We start from the raw sequence: 7028 nt of genomic DNA on the forward strand, positions 1-7028 counted from the left end.
GATCAAAAGATGCTCCAGTTCCATCATGACAGAATCACTCTGTAGAAGTTTGCTCACTGCACCCACATTTAAAAAAATTTAAAATGAAGCATAAATAATTCAAGGAATCATGTGGGGTCTGGGCACACTACTCCACCTTGTTTTATGTTTTGACACATGTATGTTGGCTTTACCCATTTGTGCAGTGGTCCTCAAGAAACCTGAATCCATATCTCCCATGTGCACATATTTTAACTTTTCAAATTGTGTCATATGAGTAACAACTATTTGCCATAAATGATGAGGAAATACACCTCAAGGGTAATTTTTAAATAGTTATAGAAATATATTTTGGGTACACCTCATTGTTTAACACTTTTTACGAACAGTCTCTCTAGTTAAATCAAATTGCCCTCCCAGATTTCTGCCATTTCAATGAGGAATGTTATGAGACAGCATAGCTCCCTCTACCTGATATAAGTGACCATTGAATATTTCCCAACAACTTCTGAAGACATTTAATGATTGGAAACTCTACTACCTTGCCAAATAACTTTTGAAAACTAATTGAAGTTTGTGAAATCTCTTTTTCTAATCCAATCTGTAATCCAATATATAAAGCACTCAGCAGTTGACAAGGCCTCATTTGTATCTTAGCTGACATGTCCTAATTTGTATCTTTATTTTCTCTTTTGTAGTTAGGGTCTAACAGAGCAGCAGTTTTCCTGAGTCTTCTTATCAAAACATTTTTCTCTAAGTTTCCTTTTCCAACCATAATTTTTAGGAGGATTCCTAATCTTCTCCTTGGCTAAACTGTATAGAATCATCCAGACAGAATACTTTGGCTCTTAGGCCATATTGTAGTCTTCCTTCCCTTTTCCATTGACTGACTCTGAGCATTTACATAACCAAACATTCCTGATAACACACTGACTGGCTGGGTTATCTTTTTGGTATATCCAAAGCAACTTAGGTAGCTTCTTAACTTTCCAAAGCAATTTATGTATCTTCTTATTAATTTCCAAAACAATTCAAATAATTCACACTTATACTTCATACATACAAGTGTGGCCACAGCATATGTAAAAAACACATAGTTCTTTTATTCATCCTTTTTCCCTATATCATGATTTGTTTTTTGAAATGAAACTTCCTTAGTTGAAATTTCTGTGACATAACAGCTCCAGCCAATCTTTGAAATAAAAAAAGGTTGAAAAAGGCACTCATGGCTTTCACCATCCTGTCATTTCTAATCATCAATATTCTGTTATAGCTAGGCAATTTGAGAGGAGTTGAAAGGGGTAAAAATAACATCAGATCCTTTGCCAAAGGATTGGACAAATTTTTCATGATTCGTACTGGAGTGGATCAACCTGGTTTTGCATCACCCATGACAATCACAGTTTTACTGAACTCTCTCAAATCCTTAACAGGTAATATTTTCCTTCTTTTTTCTTTATAACAAAACATGTGTATTTGAAATGGAGGTAGATAGTTCAATGTGTCCAGCCTACAATTGCTATTGTACCAGATGATCAGCAGCTGCCATTTTTATTTCACATAGGGTCCATTGGTCAAACCAAATGGGTAAGTATGACACCCATGTATTTGGGTTAGGTCATATGTGTGAAATATTAGTCACAATAGCCCCAGCTGAAAATGACACAGTCCTGTCCAATCTTCTGCCATATGGGTAACAGTATTTCTTGAGTGACAATGACTGGTTGAGTGTTAAAAACTTCTGTGTGCCCCTCATCAGTTCACTTTTTGAGAAGTTCTGAGCTACACTCAGGAGTTACAGCTGTACCCAATCCTGGTACTATGGTATGGCACAATGGTAACCAATCACTACTAGTTAAGTTTAAATTTAAACACAGGAAATAATTTACCAATTGATCTTCCTGGGAATATTTAAAAGTTTTTTCAACCTCAGACTTTTGTTTTTTCATCTTAGCACTATCACTCCATAGGGCATCTTTTACTTATCTCCTACGGGGAAAGGCAGCAATAGAAAAACATTCCAGTCCATTATTCTGAATAGACTTCTGGAGGCGATTTTTAACTTGTTCCCAGTCATGAATATTAAGCCCTCTGGAGTGTAAAAGCCATGGACTACTTTTTCCAAAGTTGAAATAAAATCTTATGTGTCTTCTGCTTAGTAGTAATACCTTGTCTCTTTAATAATTCTAATAACTGTTCTATCAATACAGCCTTAGAAGCTGAAGTACACATTTTCCAAATACACCCTCATAAATATATATCTGCTGACCATCCTCTGAGGGTGATTTCTCAGCATCCCCATTCTTCTCTGATCTTGGTGTCTCAGAGATTTAATCCAATCCACCGTCCTAACCTCTGAGGACAATCACTCCTTTACTGACCCTGTTGTTGGGTGAAAGCCTGGAGATTTAACTATTCAATTTTAGTAACTTTTAGAAGTTGAGTTACCTGTTTTCAATTTCTAGCTTTCTCAAGTTACTTTTTTGAGCTTCCTTTCTTTTCCAATCTCCTTTCTTTTCTGGTCATTCTCACATATCCAATTATCTACAAACCTTGGTGTAACCATGCCATGAGCAAGTATATGTCAGGTGAAAGCCTGGAGATTGAAGTGAAAGATAAGACTTTCCAATGTTATTGATAAGAGGACACTTCTTCATTGTAGAGAGGGAGCAGCAGGCTTACAACACAGAGGAAAAATGCCAGTTGGAAAGATCTTGTTTGTCTCACAGGTAGATATTGATATAAGTGGGGCATGGCCAGGGCAATAAGCCAAGTCTCAGAAATAGGATTTACTTGGACTGAAAAACAGGATGTACCTATTAGCTGACCAGTGACTCACAGAGACCCTGGGGGGCCTGGACTCAACAATATTCTGCTTCTGGGAAGCATTTAGAGATACTGTGTTGTGCCTGTCGACACACTAAATGTTTAGAAACACAGAAGATCAGGTTTTAGATGATATAGCAAAGGATGAAATTATTTAGTCAAGATTGTCATGATGACTTTGGAAAAATACTATTTATTTTCAGGAGAATCTTCAGTGATGAAGAAGAGTCAATATTGCAACTCTGTTGTTTCTCCTGTCACTTGCTCTCGTTGGGTGTTCTGACTCTCCATCTGCTGTTTCGCATCCTTTTTGTTGAGGAGGAGTGGTGTTGGTTATAGATCTCCAGAAGCCACTTTGGATGATGAACACAAGTAAACTTGCATTGTGACAAAATATACAGGATACAAAGATTATTCTGAGACTCAAAATTGTTCCAGGGGCGTCGGGGAGCCACCGTGCCGTTGGTGGAAGAGGTGTTGGGGCGTGCGGCAGGCCCTGTGCAAGACCGGATTGTGGCCAACCAGTGTATCCCAGGAGTTCTCTGTGTAGAGAAGATTGGCCTTGAACTTCTGCTGCCTCTCTTTACCTTAGCCTCCCTCTGAGTGCTGGGATTAAAGAATAATTTAAGGATGACCACACCTAACAAGAAACCTTTTGGTGCTCATCCTAAATAGTAGGAATGAAATGGGACCATAAGGGACATCAGCTCTCAAGCTCTGTGGTCACTTTCATCAGGTTTTGAAGTGGATCAATTACGATATGACAATCTAGAAACTTACTGGCAATCTGATGGCTCTCAACCTCACATAGTGAACATCCAATTCAGAAGAAAAACAATAGTGAATATGTTGTGTATTTATACAGACTATAAATCTGATGAAAGATACACTCCAAGCAAAATCTCAGTCAGAGTAGAAATAATTTTCACAACCTTCAAGAAATTCGGCAACTTGAATTCGTGAAACCAATTGGCTTGATACATGTTCCTTTAACTGACAGTCATAAGAAGCCAACTTGCACATTCATGATACAGATTGCTGTTCTAGCCAATCACCAAATTGGAAGAGACACCCAAATGTGACAAACTAAAATATAGACACCAGTGGAAGAAAGCTCCATTGGAAAATTCCCCAGATGCAGAACCATCGATTTCATGATGTATCCTTCAATACGGTGACTTGAGAATGGGACAGAAGTTAACTAGAATGTGTTTTTTCATGTCATTGAATATTATGTCAAGTATCATTATTTGGGAAGCATGTCCTTTTACAATTTTATATATATTTAAAACATTTTAATTTAGAGAAATAGCTTTTCAGTGATAGCTGCTTTCTTTATACAATAAAGCTTATACATTTTATATTGTTAAACACAAATTTGAAGTCAATCTTTAATTTTTTCTTTATATTAAAAGCAAACATCTATGCCCCAAATACAAAGGTACCTACATTCGTGAAAGAAACATTACTAAAGCTCAAAATGCAAATAAAATCTCACACACTAATAGTAGGAGACTTCAACTCTCTGCTCTCACTGCTAGACATGACCTCCAGACAGAGCCTTAACAAAGAAACAAAAGAGCTAATAGAAGTTATGACCCTACTGGGTTTAACAGACATCTATAGAACATTCCACCCAAACAACTTCTCGGCGCCACATGGAACCTTCTCTAAAAATGACCACATAATAGCAAACATAGCAAATCTTCACTGATACAAAAAAATGGAATAAACCCATGTATCTTATCAGACCACCATGCATTAAAATTAGAATTCAACAATAACACACATCGCAGAAATCCTACAAACTCATGGAAATTGAACAATGCACAATTGCACCATCCCTGGGTAAAGGAATAAATAAAAATAGAAATTAAAGACTTCCTCGAATTGTATGAGAATTAAGACACAACATACACAAACTTATGGGACACTTTGAAAGCAGTGCTGAGAGGAAAGTTTATAGCACTAAGTGCTCACATGAAGAAACTGGAGAACAGTCATACTAGAGAAATAATAGCACAGCTGAATTCTCTAGAACAAAAAGAAGCAAACTCACCGAGGAGGAGCAGACGCCAGAAAATAATCAAATTGAGGGCTGAAATCAATTAAGTAGAAACCACTAAAACACTAAGAAGAAACAATGAAACTAAGAGTTGGTTCTTTGAGAAAATCAACAAAATAGACAAACCTCTGTCCAAACTAACCAAAAGACAGAGAGAGAGCATGCTAATTAACAAAATCAGGAATGAAAAAGCGGACATAACAACGGACATACCAATGATAAAAGAAAAAAAAGAAATTCTAAATTGATATAAGTCACTTAATAATGAGATGGCCAGGGTGCTGGTGGCTGGGACGTGGAGCGGTCACATGTGCGTGGGGGGCAGCTCCAGGCGCGGAGCGGTGGCCGCGGGCGCTCATGGGCCCCAAGCAACAATGGCGCTGGGCCCGAGGGGCATGCTGCTGCTGCTGCTGCTGGGTGCACTGCAGGTGCTGGAGGCAGGGACGCGAAACTGCTAGTGGCTGCCGCTGCTAGCGCTGCGGTGGGCTGTGAGCAGCACATGTGGTGGCGCCAGGCAACAGAGGGGTCAGAGTCCTTGGGTCTGTGTGGCTTGGCGGTGGGGTGCAAGCGGGCACGCGCAGAGGCAGACTGCATCCACGTCAGGACGCGAACAGCATGCATGGTTAGAGTGTGGCAGAGTCTCCTTTCTCACAGCTGCGGGGCCACAGCGAGCACACGAGGTTGGCGTGGCCGCGGGGCATGCATGCTTGGACTGCAGCAGCTCCGACCGTGGCAATGTAGCTAGCACCGCTGCACGTGGCAGCAGCTGAAGTGCCAATTAGCACTGACATCGGGATGCCGATTTCAGGTGGTTTCCAAGGCATGGGCTGTAATTCCAAAGCACTTCCATGACACCAGATATCGTGGCTATATGGGGAAAACAATATATTTATTTATCATAGAGGGAGAGATTCGCACAGACCAGGAATTAGAAGCTTGCCTGGCTTCCGGGAGAAAAAAGGGAAGAACCTTTTCCTTTCACTTCCTTTCACAGGGCTGTACAGTGATATCAGAGTGTATAATTGTGAGATCATAGTGCAGAATACTGATGTCACAGTGTATAACTGTGATGTAACAGTGCATTATAGAGTTGTCACACTATATAATTGTGATATCATAGTGCAGCATAGTGATATCACAGTGTATAATTGTGATGACTTAGTGCACTATAATGATGTCACAGTGTATAATTGTGATAACATACTGCAGCATACTGATGTCACAGTGTATAACTGTGATGTCACAGTGCATCATTGTGTTGTCCCAATGTATAGTTGTGATGTCATTGTGCACCATATTGCTATAACAGTGTATAATTTTGATCTCATGGTGCACTATAGTGATGTCACAATGCATAATTGTGATGTCATAGTGCAGCATACTGATGTCACAGTATATAATTGTGATGTCATAGTGCATTATTGTTATTTCACAGTATATAATTTTGATGTCATAATGCAGCATAATGATGTCACAGTGCATAATTGTAATGTCCCAGTGCTCTCTAATGATGACACAATGTATAATTTTGATGTGATTGTGCAGTATAGTGATATCACAATTTATAATTGTGATGTTATAGTGCAATATAGTGTTTAATTGTGATGTAATAGCGCAGTATAGTGATGACACAATGTATAACAGTGATGTCATAGTGTGGCATAGTGATGTCACAGTGTATAATTGTGATGTCACAGTGATCTATAGTGATGTCACAATGTATAATTGTCATGACATAGTATATTATAGTGATGTCACAGTGTCTAATTGTGATGTCTCAGTGCAGTACAATGATGTCACTGAGTATAGTTGTGATGTCACAGTGCAGTATAGGATGTCAGAGTGTATAATTTTGAGACCATACTGCAGAATATTGATGTCACAGTGTATTATTTTGATCACAAAGTGCAATATAGTGATGTCACAATGCATAATGGTGATGTGACAGTACTGTATAGTGATAGCACAATTTATAAATGTGATGTCTCAGTGCATTATACTGTTGTCACAATGTATATTTGTGACGTCATAGTGAAATATATTGATTTCATGATGTATAATTGTGATGTCACAATGCAGTATAGTGATGACACAATGTATAAATATTTAGTCATAGTGCACTTTAGTGATGTCACAGTGTATAATTTAGATGTAACAG

The 7028-nt window shown here is 38.7% G+C and overlaps 1 pseudogene; it reads left to right on the forward strand.

Annotated features, from left to right (window-relative positions):
• The first annotated feature begins 3414 nt into the window (after positions 1–3414).
• On the forward strand, positions 3415–3983 carry LOC121138003 (annotated as a pseudogene).
• Positions 3984–7028: the final 3045 nt, after the last annotated feature.

The sequence above is a fragment of the Mesocricetus auratus genome, unplaced genomic scaffold (assembly GCF_017639785.1).
Source record: "Mesocricetus auratus isolate SY011 unplaced genomic scaffold, BCM_Maur_2.0 contig_5680_pilon_obj, whole genome shotgun sequence".
Classification (NCBI taxonomy): domain Eukaryota; kingdom Metazoa; phylum Chordata; class Mammalia; order Rodentia; family Cricetidae; genus Mesocricetus; species Mesocricetus auratus.